Source organism: Furipterus horrens, unplaced genomic scaffold (assembly GCF_987537825.1).
Source record: "Furipterus horrens unplaced genomic scaffold, mFurHor1.1.pri manual_scaffold_1, whole genome shotgun sequence".
NCBI lineage: Eukaryota > Metazoa > Chordata > Mammalia > Chiroptera > Furipteridae > Furipterus > Furipterus horrens.
Genome location: NW_028327171.1, coordinates 196,318,906 through 196,340,135, shown reverse-complemented (window position 1 = coordinate 196,340,135; position 21,230 = coordinate 196,318,906). Strand labels below are relative to the sequence as shown.

General features: G+C 40.2%; 1 pseudogene; it reads left to right on the top strand.

Annotated features, from left to right (window-relative positions):
• Positions 1 to 2,444: 2,444 nt before the first annotated feature.
• LOC150022583 (uncharacterized) overlaps positions 2,445 to 21,230 on the top strand; it is a 32,215-nt pseudogene continuing 13,429 nt past the window's right edge.

Here is a 21,230-nt window from a genome sequence, read left to right as displayed (position 1 = left end):
TTGAGATGATTCTCCACTGAGGTTTTATTGCACGGGAAACTATTGCAATTCTTTAAGCATCTGAAAGATATTTTTCAGACAGGGAAAGCCGACTTGTTGGCACACTGCATCCTGTAACCCACACATCAGTCAGTGAGGACTGAGCATCTGCTAAACGCACAGCAGTTTCAGAAGGCTGGCCTGCTGCTTCCACAATGTTGCTTTCTGCCCCTGAAGCCAGTAATAATAATTGACACCATTTACAGTGTTTCCAGTGCCTTAGGCATGGTGCCAATCAATGCACATCCATTTACTTGTTCAGTCCTTTCGCAACAGCTGCATGAGGTAGGTCCTGGTAGTGTAGTATCTGCATTTAGCAAGGATGCAAATTCAGAACAGTGAAAGGAATACTCCAGGGCCACATACAGGTGGAAGAAGCTGAGCCCCAATTTAAAGCTGAATTTCTCTGACTTCAGAATCCTCACGTTTCACCATTAAGTTACATTACCTCTGTGTGAGATATGGACACACTTTGACACAGGAAGACAGGAGTGGGAGGACAGAAACGTGTATATTTCCTCGACGTGGCATTTCTAGCAGTAATTTACCCAAAGGAAAGGGGTGGAGGGAGAGGCAGAGAAAGTGCCCCACCTGGAGGACTGGAAATGGAAGGAAGGGGTCTTTGAAACAGGAAACAGAACTGTTTGCGGAGATTTTCAGGTCTGTAAGACTCAGAAATCAGACTGGATGTTGTTGTTTCTGTCCTTTTGGAGGAGATCATCAGTAAGATAACAAAAGGTGTGACTGGCCGGGTTCCCTGTAACACAGTTGCAGGCCTGGACTGGTAGCAATGAGCCCTCCCATGACAATCCAGCCTTCAGCTGGGGAGGAATGGGTTTCATAAACCGTCACTCACGTTTTCAGGGCAGGAGATCACAAGGCATTGGCTGGATCTTCTCACACAGATCACCTGTACCATTGAACAAGGAAAGAGAATGAAGAGGTGTTGCAATTTCCCAGTAAGTTGCTCTTCGTCAGGAAACATTAAGGATGCTTTTGAATGAACAGGAAACCTGTGTCTCTGCACTCTGATGAGAAAAGGACAGTTAGTGCAGGATGCAACCACAACCAACTGTCTTGTTAATAAGGAGGCAGCTGGGTCACTTTACCCCTTTAGAAGGAGGGACTAACTTGACTTTAAGAGAACAGGCTATAGACCCCTTCTAGGCCATTGACATTCAGAAATGGAGATGGTCTCCATGTTGAATTTTTTTTGTACATTTTTAAAAACTTTAATTTTTCAATTACATTTTACATTCTATATTATTTTGTGTTAGTTTCAGGTGCATAGCATAGTGGTTAGGCAATCACATACTTTACAGAGTGTTGCCCCTGATATTTCCAGTGCCCACCTGATACCTAAGGCTGTCTTGCCTCCAATGCCCCAGCTTGGTTGGAAACTCCCTGTGCAGCAGAGGTTTCAGGACCATGGAAGAACAAATTCATCCAGGACACTGTGTTTTGTCTGGGGGGATGGGTGGCGGCTAATCTCTCTAGTGGAGAAGAGCACAGAATTCCCGTGTCCCATGCCTTTTATTGAGGAGGGGATTCCGGAGATACAAGGTGAAGACTTATGAATCATCAATAAGCTTTTAGACACTGGGTTATAGTTGACAGTTACTGATTACAGATATCAATATAGAGAACACAGTGACCAGTCTGTGTTAGGGTCTATCAAACATCTTGACACCACACTGGCATTAGGTGTAAGGCTTTATGCATTTTTAGCTACACACTGTTTATAGTTAACTAAGAGATAAGAAAAGTGAACCAAGCTCTGAAGCATAATAAGCATTCTTTAAATCCAATTCCCATGGGAACCCTCTGAGTGGCCTTCAGTCCTGTCTGCCTCTTAGCCTTCTGGCTTTCCATTGAGACTTAAAAGCCTCCCGGCAGGGGGAAGGGGGCCTGGCTCACAGTTTAGGCTACAATTCCCAAAACCACAAGGAGCAGTCCCCTACAGACACCACACAGAGTTATTACAATATTGCTGACTGTGTTTCCTATGCGGTACTTTACATCCCTGTGACTATTCTGTAACACCAGTTTGTACTTCTCAGTCCCTTCCCCTTTTTCATACAGTCCCCCAACCAGCCTTCATCCCCTGCAGCCATCAGTTTGTTCTCATATCCCTGTTGATTTTCTTTTTTTTAAGAAAAAAAAAATTGTGTCAGCCAAGAGCTGAAAACCCACATGGGTATCACATGATTATTATTATCTTGACTTGAAAATATTAGGGACTTTTTTGTTTGTTTTTTTTTGTAAAAGGGCAAGTTTACATAGATAGCTACTGGGAGGACTAGGAAGCCTGAGATCTGTCTTTAGCAGACAAAACAAAGAGAAAACTTCAACTTGGAAGCAGAGGCTGGGAAGAGCCAGGAAGAAGTAAACGCTTTTCCGGAGATATGCCGGGGTTCCTGGCAGCAACCCGCAGCTTGGAGCTTGTAGTCGTGCCCGGAGCGGGAGTAGAGAAGGGCTCCCCACCTCCATTCCTAACCCCACCCCCCACCTCCGCTCCAGCAGATCATTTACCTTGTAAACCTCCCAGTTCCAGAGAAGCACACATGCTAGCTAGTTGAGTCCTCATCAGTATTCAAGACCAGGCCAGACGTGGTGGCGGAACTCGTGTAGCAGCGACCAATGCTGAGTCAATCAAAGGGATAACAGGAGCGGTGAGGACGATGTGGACGACCTGGCCCGGTTCCAGCAACCGACACCTGCTGGTCTAGAAGGGAACTCAGCCGAGAAGGGGAGGCCAGTCAAACGTCACTCCCACTAGATGGACGGGAGGTTGGTGGGTAGAAGGAGCTTGATGCCCAGCAAAAATCTGGGCGTTTGTTCACCTCCATTGCTTCTGAGTTGTAATCTATGTTGGTTCTTGAGGAGCCAAACTTCTTAATGTTCTTGGCAAATCGACTCCCTCATTGGCTTAATAATTAGAAGCGCAGAGCCTGCCGGCAACAAGTATTGCTGGCAGCTGGGACACCTGAGCAAGTAGGAACAGAGAAGAGTGCCGGGAAGGCCCAACTCAATGTGGGCTCAGACAACATTGAAGACCTGCTATGCCAGCCACACATTCATTCAATCAATAGGTCAACACATTTTAATTGAACACCTATTATGTCCCAGGTTCCAGTGCTGCTGAATTAAGCAGAGGGAGTTCAGAGATGGTGAGATACTCACTGCCTTAAGGGATGGGGGAAGGACTGACGTCCATCCAGCCCTTTGTCTGTGCCAATCACCATGGTAGATTCTGGAAATGTAAAGAGGAGTAAGACAGGGCCTTTCCCCTTCAGGAATTCAGAGTCCAACAGGAGAGGCAACCCCACAGTTAACTCGAGGTAAACTGTGGTTAACTGGGGAGGAGCTGAGGAGGAGCTGAGGATGTGAAGGGCTTCAGAAGCACAGAAGAAGAAACATGTGGATTCTTCCTGGGTAAGTAAGGAGAATCCCTTTTGGTGGCAGGGGAGGAGTTCTATTTCCCAAGGTACTGACGTTGGAGACGGATTTTAAAGTATGAGTAAGAACTCTGACTGCTGTGCCTCAGTGGTTTGGGCACCATCCCTCAAACCAAAATGTAACCAGTTTGATTCCCAGTCAGGCCACATGCCTGTATTGTGGGCCAGGTCCCCTGTTGGGGGTGTTGTGAGAGGCAACTGACTGATGTTTCTCTCCCTCTCTTCCTCTCTCCCTTCCTTCTCCTCTCTCTAAAAATAAATACATAAAATCTTTTTAAAAATAAAGTATGAGTAAGAATTTAATGATTGAGAAAGAGCAGAAGGATGCTGAGAGCATCAGAAGGGCATGGAAAAGGCATGAGTGCTGAGCTGTGCTCAGACATGATGCCACAGGCGGACAGTGAGGAGGCTAGCAGGGCTGGAGAGCAGGCTAGCAGGAGTGGGGCAGGCGAGAGGTGGGGTGGAGCAGGGCATGAGGTACTTTCAGGTAACGGGACCACAGAAGGCATTCAGCAGGCTTGATGCAGTTGGACCTGTGTTTCCTTAAAGACGAAGGACAGACAGATGGGAGGAGGGACACCTGCAGGGAACCCAGGGAACCATAAGAGCACTTGCAGAGAACTGGGCCAACTACATGTGGACCTGCCCCATCAAGTGGGGCAGCTGGACAAACCCCTGACTCCCTGGGGAAGGGAGGGACAGGGTGTCTTGATCTGCCAACTTTTTATGAAAATCTAGAACTGCACATTCTGACATTAACTATCCTTCCACCACTCTGACATTTAATACAGGCTAAAACTTTTAAAAATCATCACATAGGGCAAGCAAAACATCCTCAGTCAAATTTCTGTATACTTAGGAACAAAGGAGAGATTGAAATTCAGAGAGTATCATTTGGTAAGTAAGCTGTGAAAACAGACAGACCTGGGTTTGAATTCTGGTTTTTCCAGCTAAGCAACCAGGAGGCCAGGGGTAAGTTAGGTAGCCTCTCTGAGCCTCAAGATGATTGGCAGGATTGTTGTGAGGGATAAATTAAACAGTGCGCATTGAGCATTCAGCACAGGACCTGGCATATAATCAGTTTTACTCTATGTAAGCTTTGATTGTTGGTATAGCTATTGTAGTATCATTATTGGGCATTGTATCATATATTGTGTTATTGTGCAGTCGATGCATTATTTTCCTTTTCATAAGTTACAATTGAGGTTTTCCTTCCTTTCTTTTTTAAGATTTAAAGCACCACAAATAACACTACAACCTTCAACACAAGTACACACACACACACACACACACACACACAAAATAACCTCATCTTTCCCTAGTTTCGGTATCCATAGGAGTAAGAAAAGAAAATAATGTAACTGGCATTATTTACCCTTTTTTCTCCTCCTTCTGGAAAACAAATCAGAAAATACAAACCTGAAATTCATTGAGTCTTTCTCCCAAGAATATGTGCTGATTACATTGTTCAGTGAGCCTCATTCTTTTTCTCCTTTTTTTTTTCGAAATCTTTGCAAATGAGTTTTTAACTCAGAAGAAATTTTCCAGCTTACCTTTTCAACAATAATGGAGTTTGATAGACATTTCTAATAGCCTAACCTAATTTTAAAATTAAAGGCAAAATTGACTGCTTAAGGAACCCCAAGTGAACAGATATCTCACTTGCTAGAGCTACATGTTCAATGCTTTACATTTAATTCCTCAAATGTTTGGGGACTAACTTTGCTCAGAGAGCACTCAGTAGATTAGCAGTACTTACTAGGTTTGACCTGTACTGGGGTTTCATTTCTGTCTTCTAGCAAAATAGGAAAGGTAAGGTCAACCTACATGGGGGTCAGAATGCAGAAACTATAAACTGAGACCACTGTTATATTGTACTGGGCAGGACTCTTCCGATTGCAGGTGACTGGAAACTAACTCACACAAGTTTAAACAGAAGGAGAATGTATTGGTCCACGTAATCTAAAAGCTTCAGGCACACCTGAATGCAGGGTTCAAGTGAGACTATCAAGAGTCATTCCCTGGAGCCCTGGGTCCTCCTCAGCTCTGCTTATCGCTGTATTGGCTTTGCTGTCCAATAGCTCCAAGTGTACAGCGTCCTCTATCCCAGAATCCCAGTGGAGAGTTCTAATGAAGTCTTGGCATTGAGTCTCATTGGCCTCACTTAAGTTAATTTCCCTTTTCCCCAAGCCAGTCACTGTGGCCAGTGCAATAGGATAATCTAAAGGGCTATGATGAGGTTTGGGCTAAGCGTTGGAGTTGGCGGATAGAGTCAGTGAGACCTAAGCCACATGGAATGAGAATGAGGAAGAGGTGTGAACCTAAGGGTTACAAGGATGTAAGAAAATGGAGTAGATTCCAAGCAGGGAGAACAACTCACTGCCAACCACAAAATCCAAGGAAAACTGATCCTTGTTTTGTACATGTAGCATGTAGCAAACACCTCTGCTAATCAATAGGCAAATTAGCTCTCAGTTCCATCAGCACTAGAAACACAGAAGCCGAGAGTATGTGGTCTATGGATAGATAGCACCTTAATTTCTCAGGTCAGCACCCTTTCAACTTCAAAGCAGAACATGATTTCTTCTTCCTTGGAGTTAAAATGTTTTTTGTTTTTGTTTATAATTTATTTGTTTGTTTTTGTTTATTTTATTTTATTTTTAGAGAGAGGGGAAAGGAGAATGAGAGGGAGAGAAACATCACTGTGTGGTTGCCTCTCACTCATGCCCCTAAGTGGGCACCTGACATGCAACCTAGTAATGTGCCCTGACCGGGAATCGAACCAGCGACACTTGGCTCACAGGCCGACGCTCAATCCACTGAACCACAGCAACCAGTTTGTTTTGTTTTTTAAATCATGCTACTGGAAAGATTTAGGGTTTGGCAAAAAGTTCCCATTGATAAAAGTGAGTAAACCGTGGGATGAAATTACTGTGCAAAGTTGTGGGATTTTTCTACCATGAGCTGTCTAAAGAAATAGGGCCTGTCTCTGGTTCGATTCCCAGTCAGGGCACATGAATAGGTTGCACGTCAGGCCCCCAGTTGGGGGCGCGAGTGAGAGGCAATCACACAGTGATGTTTCTCTCCCTCTCTCCTTTCCCCTCTCTCTAAAAATAAAAATAAATAAACAAAAAAACAAGCAAAGTTATTTAAAAAAAAAAGAAATAGGGCCAATGAACTTGATGCTCTCTTCAAGGCAAGCCTCGGAGTGACCTACAAAATGATCTCATTTCTTTGAATGGCCAAATCTTCCTACAACCATATAACTAATTTGATCCTTTAATCTATTATCTATCTCATTTTGAAAACCAGACCTTTAACTTCCAACAAGTTCTGAAACCATTTGTAAAGCTCCCACTTATAACTCGCAACAGGATTTTGCAGCAAGAAGAGGTTTAGATTTGGGGTCACAAGCTTTGAAGTCAAGGCTCCAATGTCCTTCATTTTTATTTCTAATTTGTGCTTTTTATTTTTACTGATCTAGAATTGACATATAACATTGTTAGCTTCAAGTGTACAATATAATGATTCAATATTTGCATATATCAGAAATGATTGCCACGATAAATCTAGTTAACATTCATCATCACACAGTCACAATCTTTTAGCGACTTTTGAATATACCCTACAGTATTATTAACCACAGTCACCAGGCTGTACATTACATCCCTATCCAATGTGCTTCTTGTTAGTTCCATGGCTTTATGCAACTCTCTGAGCCCCACTTTCCTTTCCTCTCAAACACCAAATTCCTGCCTTATCTACCTCACTGGATTTTTGAAAGAAGCAAATTTAATAATATTCTGGAAGCCAGTATTTAAACTAGAAAATGTTCTACTTATTTGTAAGGTAGACACGTGAAGTTATTCTATAGGGAAATTGCTGTTCAGAGAGCCGCTCAGCTTCCAACACATTCCTAGACTCTTCCCCAAGTGGGCAGCTATTTATATCTGAATATTTAATAAATGTGAATAGAAATCCATTTAAAGCTTAGCCTTCTTTCTCTTTCTTTCTTCCTTCCTTTCTTTCTTTCTTTCTTTCTTTCTTTCTTTCTTTCTTTCTTTCTTTCTTTCTTTCTTTCTTTCATTGTTTATGCTATTATAGTTATCCCAGTATTCCTCCCTTTGCCCCCCTCCACCAAGCCCACCCCCCGACTTCCATAGTCAATCCCCACACCATTGCCCAGGTCCATGGGTCTTTCATATATGTTCTTTGACTAATCCCTTCACCTTCTTTCAACCAATTCCATCTTCCTCCTCCAGCCTGCCTTCCTTTTAGGGAAACTTTTTTTTTCTCATTTAATAAAGATAGTTACAAATTATTTAGTGTATTTTAATTCCTTTCTTTGTAATTAATCTATTTTTTTACCTTCAGAGTATAGAAGTGTTTCTGGTGACAGTGTTTTTTTCATCTGTGTGTTATTTCCCGCTGCAGTTTTCCATCTTGGATCCTTTCCCACTTCTTTCACTCATACATGACACACTCAACTTCACACTCCCTACCTCAATCCCCCACCCACCTTCAGGTAATAAAAAAAAGCGCGCGCGCGCACACACACACACACACACAGAAGCATACAGTTAAAAGACAAGAAGAAAATCAGAGAAAAGACAAAATTTCGGGGACCCAGAGAAGGGTGTGGAGAATTGGGTAGAATGCCAAGCATTTGGATAAAGATAGAAATTACCTAACAGTTTGGAATAAAGTGAACTGAGGGGAGGGTCGTGGAGGGGGTTGTGAGTCCTTCTCTAAGAAGCCTAGAGCTAGACTTTGCAGCTTGTTTCTTTGGCTGCCTGAGAGACTGTGCTCAGTTTAAGGGACACTGTTGAGTCATCACTTTGGATAACTTAAGCAGCCTTCCGTAGTTTTATGTAAATGTAGTTTTTGGCCTTTTGAATCAATTTCCAAAAATAGTAATGTACACAACAACATGGATGGAACTCATAAATGTAATATTTGCAAAAGATGCCAGATATAAAAGAGAACATGCTGTATTGATTCCATTTTATAAAATATAAAATCAGGCCAAGTGAATCTATGCTGTTAACAGTCAGGGTAGTGGTTACCTTGGGGTAGGGTAGGGGCACAGGTGGGTTTCTGGGTTTTTGGTTATGTTCTATTTCTTGATCTGGGGCCTGGTTATATATATATGATTGTGAAAAATCATTGAACTATACATTCACAGCATGTATATTTTTCTGTAATGTTACACTTTAGTTTAAAAAATTTAAGTAGCCTTCGTTTCTTTAAGCAAATTTTGAGTGCAGTTGCCTTGACATATTTTTTCCTACTTGCTGGAGTGAAGAAATATGACAAGTTGACATTCAAGCCCTTCATTGCTCAACCATTCATTCATTTAACACGTTTATTGAAGAATTGTGTCAGGGGTCCCTGCCCTCACAGAATACAATCAAGAGAAGTTAGAAATGGATGTCAATCAAATCATCACACAAATCAATATGTAAGAGATGGTGAGGAGTGAAGGGAATGCTGGGAAAGGCCTTTCAGAGACCTGAAGGACAGATGAGAATATTAGAACAGAGCGGTTGTCAGGTGATCTTTAAATGCGGTTCTTTTTTTTTTTTTTTATTGTTGTTCTATTACAGTTGTTCCAAATTTTCCCCCATTGCTCTCCACTTCCCCTGCTCACAGACAATCCCCACCCTGTTGTCCATGTCCATGGGTCATTTATACTAGTTCATGTAAATGCTATTCTTAACTAGTCCACTAGAGGGCGACCACAGATAGGCATTTGTGGCGATTCCTAAACCACTCAAGAAACTGGAGGCTGGAAGGTCCCTTAGCTTTGACTTCAACTCCTGTTGACAGTGTTAAAGGAGCACAAAATACCCAGGAGACACTAAAAATCAAGTGTAAATTTACATGTAAATGTTGCTTTATAGTCTTGCCCAATAGTATAATACAGATTCCCACATGTCTAATGACCTTAAAAAGAAAAAAGATAAAAAGTTGAAAAGGAGTGATTAAAAGAATCTTTCTTGGCTTTTACACATCCTGAAAGAGCTGACCACACATCACAGATACGCCATTACTATTTCTGATTTATTAATCCCCCCCCATTGCCCAAGTTCCTCATATCTGCTACACCTCATACCCCTACAGAAAGTGTTCCAATGTGGCTCTGCCACATGATATTATGTTTCTCACTGAAGCAGCTAATGAGAAAATATAATTTTACAAGTTGCTTACAGACAAACAAAAGCAGAACAATCAATAATTTATCACATCCTATTAAGTGATCAAGGATGAAATCAGGATAAAAACCAAGACATGTCCAGTGTATTCAAGAGTAGATTTCTTTAGCATCTACTCCAGCCAAGCAATAAAGGCATGGCATTCCCCTCTTTAAACCTAATTCCCAATGAATTAAATTTTTAAAATATTAAAGCAAAGCTTTCACAGTGACAGGTAAAAGCCTGTGTGATCTAACCATTACCAATCTCCAAACTCTTCCTTCTCCTCGTTCCTTCCTTCCCCACTACTTTTCAGTCTCATTGATCTTATTTCCATGAAACCACCAGACATTTTGCATTTTCCACGACGAAATTTTACATTTGCTGTTTCCCATGCCTGAAATAGTCTGCTCCATCACCTAACAAGAGTCCTCTTGTCATTCAACTTCCAAATTAATTGTCACTGCCAAGGAAAAGACTTCCTGAACCACCCATCCCATCTGCCCTTCAGAACAGGACACTGACCTTGAGCTGGACGCTTCGCTGCCCCTGTTTCCCAGCCTCGCTAGCAGCTGGATGGGACCGTGGTTTTGGTTAATGGGACGTAAGTGGAGGTGTTGAGCAGGACTGTGGAAAGCCTCTCCTGACAGGGAAGCATCTTGGACCCTGAAGTGGCTGTGAGGATGGGGCAAAGGGCAGATAGAAGCCCAGAGAGCTAATGACACCGTGAGATCGGGGCAGAGTATGCCATGCCAGCCTCCAGCTGTCTTCTATGTCGGTGTGAAATAAACAACTCATTTAAGCCACAGCCACTAGGAGCTTGACCACTACATGTCACCACAGCTCAGTAGTAACTAAGTACACCACAGCCTTCCCCGGGCACACCGCCCTACCTGAAATAGCTCCTTCATTTGTCTACGTAAAAGCAGGGAGCTGGTCTGTCTAGTTCACGGTGATATCCAACACCCCCACCCCCACCACCACACCCCCACCCCCACCACCGCTGCAACAGGGTAGTGTTCCCATAGGGGAATTCCCAGAATTTCTTGAAAAATTTTGACATTTTTCTGAATTCCATGAAGAATCAGTTGAGAAATCAGAAGTAAGTATTATAATTCTTCCTGCCAGAAATTCTTTTTAACGATCCTCAAGGAGATGGTACTGGCTGGAAAGAATCCACCGATGTCAGCGACTGGTGATGGCGCCGCAGTCCCGGAAGAATTTGGAAGGTTTTCAGCAGTTACGCTCCTTCACTTTGCTGGAACAAAGAAGTTTTACTCAAAAACTTAGAAAATAAAGCATCAAAAAACAGCTGGCAGGGGAGGCAAATACCATGCAGATTCTGCACACGAGAAAGGTAAGAGCAATGGCTTCAGACTCAGGTGATGAGGCTGGAACCCATCAGTATGATCCGCAAGATGATGTCGTTCTGGCAAGTGTTAGAATTAAAAGTTGTAAAGCTGTTTCAATTTTCTTCAGTGAGAAATTCTCTTTTGCAACAGGAATGGGGGCAGGGGGGAAACAACCCGTAGAAGTCACTTTGGACTTTAAAACACTCCAAAACACACTAGAAAAATGATCAGTTGTTTTTTTAAATCTCCTAAATCTGATAAAAATGAGTCTGTGCCCACTGAAGCTAGCACATTTATGGGAAGAGGAATGTTATGAAATTGTGTGAGAGAGATCACATTGCTTAAAACTGGTTACCATGATGCATATCTTCTAAGCAAAAACAGACTTCTGCTTTGAGCAGCATACTTTTATTCCTTACAAAAATATTTTTATTTATGTACTTTTAGAAAGAGGGAAAGGAGGGAGAAAGAAAAGGAGAGAAACGTCAATACGTCCTGACCGTGTCTGCAACCCAGACGGGAGATCAAAATGGTGATCTTTGCTTTGCGGGGATGACTCCCAATCAACTGTGCCACACCACTCAGGGTGAGCAATGTGCTTTTAAAAGAAGTAGCATCAAATGGCTTTTGCAGAAAAAAAAAATGAATATCCTACATTAAATATTTAAGCAATGTTAGTAGTTTTTATGAGCTAGAAAGATTTTTTGCTTTGACAAAAAAGAATGAAGTACCTCAATTAGCAATATTATTATTGGAAAGACTTTTGTGAAGGAAAACATGCTTCATCAGAAAAAATACAAGAGGAGTAAATGTTGCTATGGACTATTCATCATCAAGTCCAAAGTTTTGATCTAAAGTATGAATTAGCAAAAATAATATGGACTTCAAGGGCAAAATTAAAATCAGAGAAATAAGTCAATATTTTGATCATTAAAAAAAAGTAATAAGTTTATAACAAGCAATATGCACCTTAGTGACCAACCTGAAGATGCTTCTGTCGATGTAAGAAATGTCCAAACCTGTAGAAAATTTTTTTTTTAGTTTTTTTTTTTAATCAAACTGAAGTGGAGATTGAATTATATAGAGCAGTTAACAAGATAATGCACTTTCTTGAGGGTGCTTATTTCAAAGATGTGTTAACTTAGATGCACGCATACACATACACACACACACACACACACTCACGCTCACGCTCACACAAAATGGACAGGACTTGCTTGTGGCAAAGATAACCTTTTACTAAAGACACAGTACACCTGGGGTGTGACAGCCCACCGTAACCTGCCCAGTTAGGAATTTATGATCAGATCACCCTGTGAGGTCACGACTTGTCAGATTTATTATAGAGCCCCCTTTCTATTCACACTTCTAGACACACTCTCAACAATTCAACTAATGTCAGTGCAAAATGAAAAAACATTCTATATCTGGAATATTTGTCATAAAACAGAGATCAAGACTATAAGATAAGTCCATTGATGTTTTATGTGTTTTTAAATCTCATTTTAAGAATTGTAATTTTTAAAATTTAAATGTGGTATTATTATTTAATTAAAAAATCACTTCATTTGGTATTATTTTGTGTTACTATTTCTTTTAATATTTTCTATTATCAAATGTCTATGTTAGGTAGCAATCATTTTTACATGTCACTGAAATGTAGTATAATCTTGTACCAATAGATATGTTCATGATAATAATAAACCATGCATTTATTATTACCTTTTTCTTTTTCACAGTAAATTTCAGAAACTTCTAGTATAACTCTATTAGAGGAAAATGGTTCACTCTTTACTGTTATGGTCAGTCACTGTTTAAAAACATGTAAAGAAGGTATTACGGAAACATACAGAATAACTTACTTTTTTGTTCCAGAATCCTAAAGATTAACTTCTATCAGGAAATTGCAAGCACCAGTACAGTGTCTGGCAAAGAGCAGGTATGCAGCATAGATTTAAAATGAATGGATGTTACTTTGTTTAGTAGCCCCAGAAGTCCTGGGAAATGGGTGTGAATGTGCCCATTTTACACATTAGAAATTCTGAGCCTCCTTGGCCTATGAGGCATGCCCTTAAGATTCTTAGAAGTACTAGTAGGCCTTTTTAAAATTCTTCTGACAAAGCATCTCACAGCCACACCCTGGATCTGATCGTAGCCCTGAAGCTAATTCTTGTCTGGCAATCTTTTCCTGGGAGAGACTGGATGAGCAAGTTTTACTTTAGAACCTGGTAAATCCCAGTTCTTTCCAATTCTGCGAAAAACTCAAACAATTTCTTGTAAGATCATCTCTCCAGTCTCATATTTTATCATTGGCAACTAGAAAAAGCCAGTTGGTGCCTTCTGTCTTCTCCTGTTTGGACATCTCCACAGCCACCCCCACAGTTATGAAGTGGCCTTTCTATTTCCCACATTATTTACAGATGACAGTGTTGCCACACTTCCTGCCACTGCATAAAAAGGGTCCTGTTTTCCAGACTCCAGTAACATTTTTCTCATTGTCCTTCACACCCCCGCCAACAGTCTCCTCGTGGCCCTTTCTGCTTCTCCCTGCCACCCTGTCCCGAAGTCAATGTCACATGGTTTAGGTATTTGTTAGGGCAGCACCCGACTGCCAACTGCCAAATTCTGTTCAAGTTATCTATCACTGGGTAATAAACTTAGTGGCTTTGAACAACTTATTACTGCATTTGGACAGGGCACAGCATGGGACAGCTCGTCTATGCTGCAGAATGCCTGGGGCCTCACCTCCAATGAGTTGAATGCCTGGTAGGCCAGAGCAGTTGGAGTTACCTGAACATCTCTTTCTTTCTCTCTTTTGCCCCCCGCCCACCTCCATATGGTTTCTTCATGTGGCTGGCCTAGGTGTCCTTACGTGATGGCAACCTCTGGATAGTTTGCCTTCTAACATGGCAGCTCAAGGTTCCAGCCAGTGTTTAAAAAGACAGAAATGGAAGCTGCCAGTCTCTTAAGGCCAAACCTGGAAATTGCCATTTCCACCATATTCTGCTAATCAAAACAGAACCCACCCAGAAAGAATCAAGGGAAGGAAACCTAGGTCCCATTTCTCAATGAGAGTGGGGTCAAAAATCACTAGTTATCTTTCTTCTGCCACACTTTTGTAACTATCATTATAATAATATAGTAAAACTTCCTGATAACAGAAATTCAGGTATAACCCAACTCCTGCCCAGTCCACAGTCATAAAGTGGGGGGTGGGCTCAAGTTTTTACTGTTTACAGAGGGTCATCTTGTGATCATCTGAGAGTCTGTGTTTAAAATAACTAGGGTTTGGAATATTCCCGTTCATCTCTCCAGATAATATCTCTACCTTTTTCTACCTGCTCTATGCCCCAAGAGGCTTCTGAATGAGCCCCACCATGAAGCAGTAGTAAGTTGGAGGTTAATAGCTGGTGGGAGGTGGGTAATGGGTGGTAGTGAGTCAAGTCGCTGTGTTTATTTCTCCAGCTCCCTCCCAGTGGAGTCACTGGGGTTTGGCTCCCTGGCTCCCCAGGCAGGTTCTTCGTTCAGCACACCAGGGTGACAGTGGCTTCCTGGCTCCTGCTAGCTTTAGGGCACTGCACCACGCTTTGTTAGTTCCCTTAACCCTGACTCTTTATTAAATCCTCTTACCAGAATTGTCCATCAATGTATCATTCCCATTTTCCTATCGGGTTTTTGGTCCTTTGTCCTTCCATTTTTAAGAGATAATTACATAATAAAAGAATATTAGTCCTTTATCTGTGATGTAGCTTACAGACATTTTCTTCCAATTTGTTAGTTAAATGGGATTTGTAGCCACGACCAACATTTAAAAAAATTATTCAATGTCATCAAATACATAAATATATTGCTTTTAGATTTTGAGCCTTTCCCCATACCAAGATTTAAAAATTCACTCATGTTGTCTACTAGTCTTTGTGATAGGGGAACTCAGGAGTTAAAGATTTTGGCTGTAGTTATTGTTGATAGGCCTACGTGATTAATGCTTGTGGAAAGCTGTTATTCCAGGAACTAAAAGACAAGACCTACAGTAAGTAACTCCAGGAGGTTGACAAGAAATTCATCCTTTGTGCCCCAGGGGGTTTCCCAGCCCTCCCTCTAGTTGGTATCTGAGCCCTTGTGTTCCAGTGAAGCCAATGAATTGTTGATCAGCTGATAAAGAAATACTAGGAAAATCACTTCTGGACTGCAACTCTTATCTGATTAGCCCTTTTTTCCAAACCCCTTATGTACCCTTTTCTTCTCCTTATAAAAAGATTGGCTTGAGATGAGATGTTAAGACAGATTCTAGAGTATATAACCCCACCATCTTCTCACATCACCAGCATCTGAATTAAGCGCCCATAAAAATTCAATTCTTGTTTCTACCTGTTGGTTCTGGTAGTGACAGGCGGCACAAATGCTGACTTTTCTGGTTTCATATGCAGGATGTAGTTATTTCTCATTTAGGTCCCCGACTATTTTGAATTAATTCTTGACTAGGGTATGAAGTATGGAATTTTATCTTCTTCCTAATGTACCATTGGTCACATTATCATTTATTAAAAAATCCCATTTTTGCCCACTGGTTTGAGATGCCACTTTGTCGTAGATAAATTTCCATATGTTTGTGGCTCTATTTCTGGGCTTTTAATTTTATTCTATTAGTCTATTTGTTTAGCCATGGGCCTGTACCACACTGTGTTAGTTATAAAGATTTTAGATTATGTTTTAATATCTAATAGGGCTTATCCCTCTCTAAATTTAAAAAATTGTTTTCCTCACTATTCTTACATGTCTTTTCCATGTAAACTTTAGTTTTAAGTTGTCTGGCTCCACAAAAAAAAAAAGCTTGTTGTTCTTGTTATTAGGATCATGATCATTAATAAGTTGACTTCGGGACAACTGATATCTCTGAGGTTTAGTCATTCTATCCAAGAATAGACGTTTCAATCACAAAGGCTTTCTAGAATATTATAATATCTGGTAAGGGTAATCCCCACGCAAACTTTCTTTCTTTTTTCCCTGACTGTCCTGGCCTATTTATTTTGTTTCGCATAAGCTTAGTATCAAGTTGTTAGCTGCATAAAATACTCTGTTGGTATTTTTATTGGGATTGTCATAACTAATACATCGAATTAGGGAAAAATAACATGTTTCCCAAACCTGATCATTTCAAAAAAGGTAGTTTTGGTTTGAATACACACACACACACACACACACACACACACACACACACCCTGGAATCTAAAAATTCATGCCAGATGTGAAAAGAACCAGTTTCATTCAATTTGTCAAGTATTTACATGTTACCTACTACTTGCAAGTTATCATAAAATATAGGAGGTGGACAAGGCATGGTCTCTGTCCTCAGGAAGATAACTAACTAAAGAGGGCCATATGCACTTACATAAATGACTACAATGTGCCTTCCCTACCATTTAAAACAATCTATCTGTTGGGTTAGCATGTCTCTGATCCACAGAAACCTACAGCCCAAATATCCATGTAAAATGCTTACATATATCTATGGTGATCCATGGTGTTACTGAGCAAAGGGGGTACGTTGGTGTACCTCCTTTCTTAACAATTAGTGTTAAGAAAAACAGGTCTTTATTTACAATATCCCAACCTGAGGGTGGGAGGCTGGGAGCATTCCTGCTCAGAGCCCTGCTTTCCCCCCAAACCCAGTGCTTCCCTTGCTCCCCCAAAGGCTATAAGCCAACCCAAAACCCAATAATTCCCCATTCCTTATCTGTCAGCTCTCTCCTTCAGGATCTGGGGTATGATGTCATCAGCCCCCATATAATAGTCCAAGAAAGCATGTGCCATGTTACACTGGATCATGGGGAAGTCTAGGTAATGTGTAAGTCCTAAGAGAGTGTCTTCTCTGTATGTCCTGAGTTCCAAGAGTCCAGATAGAATCCAGGTTTGCAAGGTGGAGTCCTTGGTGGCGTCAGAGTCAGCTGGAGCAGGTAGGATCAAAGCAACAGCATGCCTGCTTTCTTATTAGCCCAGGTCGCATGGCTGAATCATCCCTTCGAACTGCCAGCTTTTTGCTGCTTCTTCCTTCTCACTGTGGACTGGTTTCACTACAAACTACATAGCTGCTACATCATGGCTCTCTCCCTACATAGTTTTCAGCTGGCTCAGGCTGATGGTGCATTGAGTACCTGGGGGCAGATGCCTTAAGAGGTGTAATCTCTGAATTGCAGTCTCTTAGTCATGGAACATTTTCTTGGCATTTGTCACATATAAGCCTGAAACTATCACCACGTGTGGTACTGGGCCACTGCTATTGTTAGTCTTGGACACTTCTTTGTTCCTGGAGGATTTCTCGTGATTTCCTAGATGCAATCGATCATTTGGGTTTTGTTTGTGGCACTCTAATAGATCTATAAGACCAAACACATACCTTAATGAGACCATAAATGGGTTAAGGCATGTGAAATACTTCTAGGTGTTCAGGTGTGAAAAGGATGAGGAAGTACCAATTAATATTATATTGATGTTAAAAACAATAAGCAAACTGTGTGTAAAAAAAAAAAAGCCGTGAAAGGATATTGTTTATAAAAATATAAAGTTCTGCAGCCAATTCTTTCCTGGGTGAGCATCCCCGGTATTCTGGGAATGATGAGAAGCCCAGTTAGTCCAGGCCCCAGGTTTGCATCTTAGTAGGGAGAATATCTACAGCTATTGTGAACCATAAGTTACTTTGCATTTTGTGGAAAAAGAACGGTGGGGATTGGTGGTAGCAGAAGAAGACTAGACTTTGGATGGTGAACACACAATATAGTATACAGATGATGTATTACAGAATTGTTCACTTGAAACCTATATGATATTATTAACTGATGTAACTGCAATAAATTTTTTAAAAAAAGAACAATGGGATTGAGCCAAGTATGAATGATTTACATCTTAAGCATCAAATGTATACATTTTTTTCTAAAAGTAAAAGCCTCTTTTTTTTCTTGTAAGAAGGGCAATACAGATTTAATATAGAAACTTAAAATACAGAAAATTATAAAATAGAAAACTGATGTTAACTATAATCACTACTCAGAGATTACCACCATTAATATGTTATTGATATACTACAAATATATTTATGTGTGTATATATAAAAATAATCTTTTAAGGATATTAATTTCTATGAGTATATTCTTTAGTAGAACATGATTGAAAACTGAAATATCAATTTCTAAAAGACTCCAAGTTACAGTGAAAAGTTGCATAGTGTAGATATAATGTTATGTGCACCTTATAGCAATCTGTGCATTAAACCTTTTAATACCACTAATAATAGCTATTACTAATGTCACTAGTAACAGTTAATATTATTAACAATTAATAATAATTGTTATTGAACTATTGGTAACAGAAGAAAGAATAGCTTGCTGGGAGATGTAAGTCCCAGCCCTAAGTTATGATCATCACAAGACAGTTAACTGTATTAAGCCTCAGTTTCCTCAAACATACAATTAAAATCTTGGGCTAGATCAAGTCTGAGGCATTTTTAGTTTTAAAATGCTGTCTAAGCCTTGTTTTGGAATATGGGCACTTACTGAGATGCAAAATTTTACTTTTGAATATTTTATTTAAAATACACCTGTTTTCAAGCAAAGAAAGATGGATCATATTTTTGAAGAATATTCGCATGCTTTGAAGATGGAGCCTATTTACAGAGACCAATTTGTTTCTTGGCATTATTTTAGCATGTGACTATTCCATTCCTGAAACTTCCTAAGTATCTGAGGCTTCGAAAGCGGGGGTGGAGGAAGCTTATTACCATGGAGATAGATGGGAGCAAATGGTCACATCATCAAAAGCAAACTAGAAATGTACAAAGCTTTTGTGATGCTGATCCTTTTTTTTTTTTTAAGTAAGAAGAAGAAGGAAAAAAGGCACAAATAAAAGGACAGATCTCTCTCATTAAATCCAACACTAATTTAGTAATCAGTGAAATAAAGGTACCCTTGAGAGCCTGCTGCTGGAAAAGACAGTACAACAAAGAGGCACAAAAGGTTGCTGGCTGCCAGGTGTAATTTCCAGGTACTCCAAGTGCATTTGGGCTCCCTGTTCTCTTAGCTTTTCTTTTGCTGATTGCCATCTTCATGGTACATTCGAACTATCCATTTAGTCACCCTAGCGTGTTATCCAAATATTTAGGAGGAGAAAAATTGCAGGAAAATAACCTTTAATTTTATGATTCTCCAAAGGAAACTGTTTAAAATTAAGAGGTATGGGGAGCTAAGAATGAGTGCTAACTTATTTTTCTGTTTGTTACCTATCATTTTGGATAATCTGGAAATAATTTTTGACAGTGGGATAAGAGTCAAAGTTGGGATAAGAGTCAAAATTTACATGAAGTAGCTGCTATCAAAATAAAGTCACCATCAATTAGATTGCTCGTGTTTATATAGCTTTTCTATTAACCCTGTTCATTATTTTATTTTACGCTGGCAGAGGCTGCCAAAGCCTAAAGGCAGAAAAGATTTAAATTCAGTTCTTCATAAATACTCAAAAGAAAGAAATCATTTAAGAATAAATATATAAAAGTTAAAAAGAAAAGAACCTGGCCAAGATTCTGCCTTGAGCTTTCAGTCTAAAATTAGAAACAGTAATGTTATTATCTTGGAATGTTTTAGAGATTGAGGTGATGTTTTATAAGTATTTTGTGCTATTCAGAGGGACAATGCAATTCACTTTAAAATGTGAATTATGGCCATGACCAGTATGGCTCATTGGTCAGGTGCCGTCCGACAAACCAAATGTGCCCGGCCAGGGCACATTCCTAGGTTGTGAGTTCAGTCCCTGGTTGGGCCACTTCCAAGAAGCAACTGATCAATGTTTCTCTCCCTCTATTACTCCCTCCCTTCCCCCCTCAAAAAAGTAAGTAGGTAAGTAAATAAATAAGTAAAATACATACATAACTATCTTTTAAAAATGTAAATTATGAAGAAAATTGTCCCCTTCCTTATCTTCCTCCTCCTTTTCTTCTTCTTTCTTTTCCACTTCAGATTTCTCCTCTTTTCTTACATCAGTAAGAGAAAACACTGTTCCCAATTTTAAAGACATTAATTTCCTTAATCTATAGATTCAATGTAGAACTAAATAAAGCAACAAAGAGATTTTTTTAACTTGACAAAATAGTACTAAAGTTCATCAGGAAACAGGAATAAGGAATTAGAAAAATTCTGAAAAAGAGTAATAGGGACATAATTAATAAATCATATATTAAAATATAGTATAAAGTTATTATAATCAAAATATTTTATTCTGGAGAGGAAATAGCTGAACACACTATAATAGAATAGAATGATCAGAAATAAACCCAAATACATATGTGAATTTAATATGTGAATAATGTAGATGGGTCAGATATACGGGAGGTGAAAAGGAGGGAGGATGTATTTACCAATAAATAGTGCTGGGTAAACTGATTAGTAATAAAAAATAGAATGGGTCCTATACCATAAAAATATATATATAATAATATTAGTAGTTCGAAACTTTGGTGAGTTTACTATTTGGTGAATAATTGTGGTGTACAAAAACCAAGATATACAATCCTAAGGTCTTAAAGGAAGAACAAAATATCTTCCCACCTTGGCCCATGTAGCTGTTGGTTGGAGTATTGTCCCATAGACCAGTGCGTGGGTTTGGTCCCTGGTCAGGGCATGTTCAAGGGGCAGCCAAAAGATGTTTTTCCCTCACATCCATGTTTCTCTCTCTCCCTCCTCTTCCCTTCCCTTCTCTCTAAAATTAATGAGCATGTCCTGAGGCAATGATAAAAAAAAAAATCTCTTCCCACTATTATCTCTCACAGCTTTACCCTCCACACTAGCATTAATTTTTTATGTACAAAATGTTTGCCTTATGCCTAGATCACCCAGCACCTTCCTGTCTGCCCACCTCTAGCACAGCCTTCAAGATCTGACTTCACCCCAATGTTTTCTCAAGAGCCTTCCCCGACCACCCCAGACCACTGCAATCATTATAATTACTTTCTCATAAGCTCATCCAACAATTCACGTGGTTGGGTTTATTCTGCAATGGAAGAGAGGCCAACATCTCCCACAGACTCTGGATTTCTACAGAAGTCTCTCTCTGCCTCTCTCCTGCTCTTTAAGCTCTCTCTGTACTGGCTGCTTCCCATCTCCACTTTAAGCTTTTCAAGAATGTCCAATTATAAATGACACAGA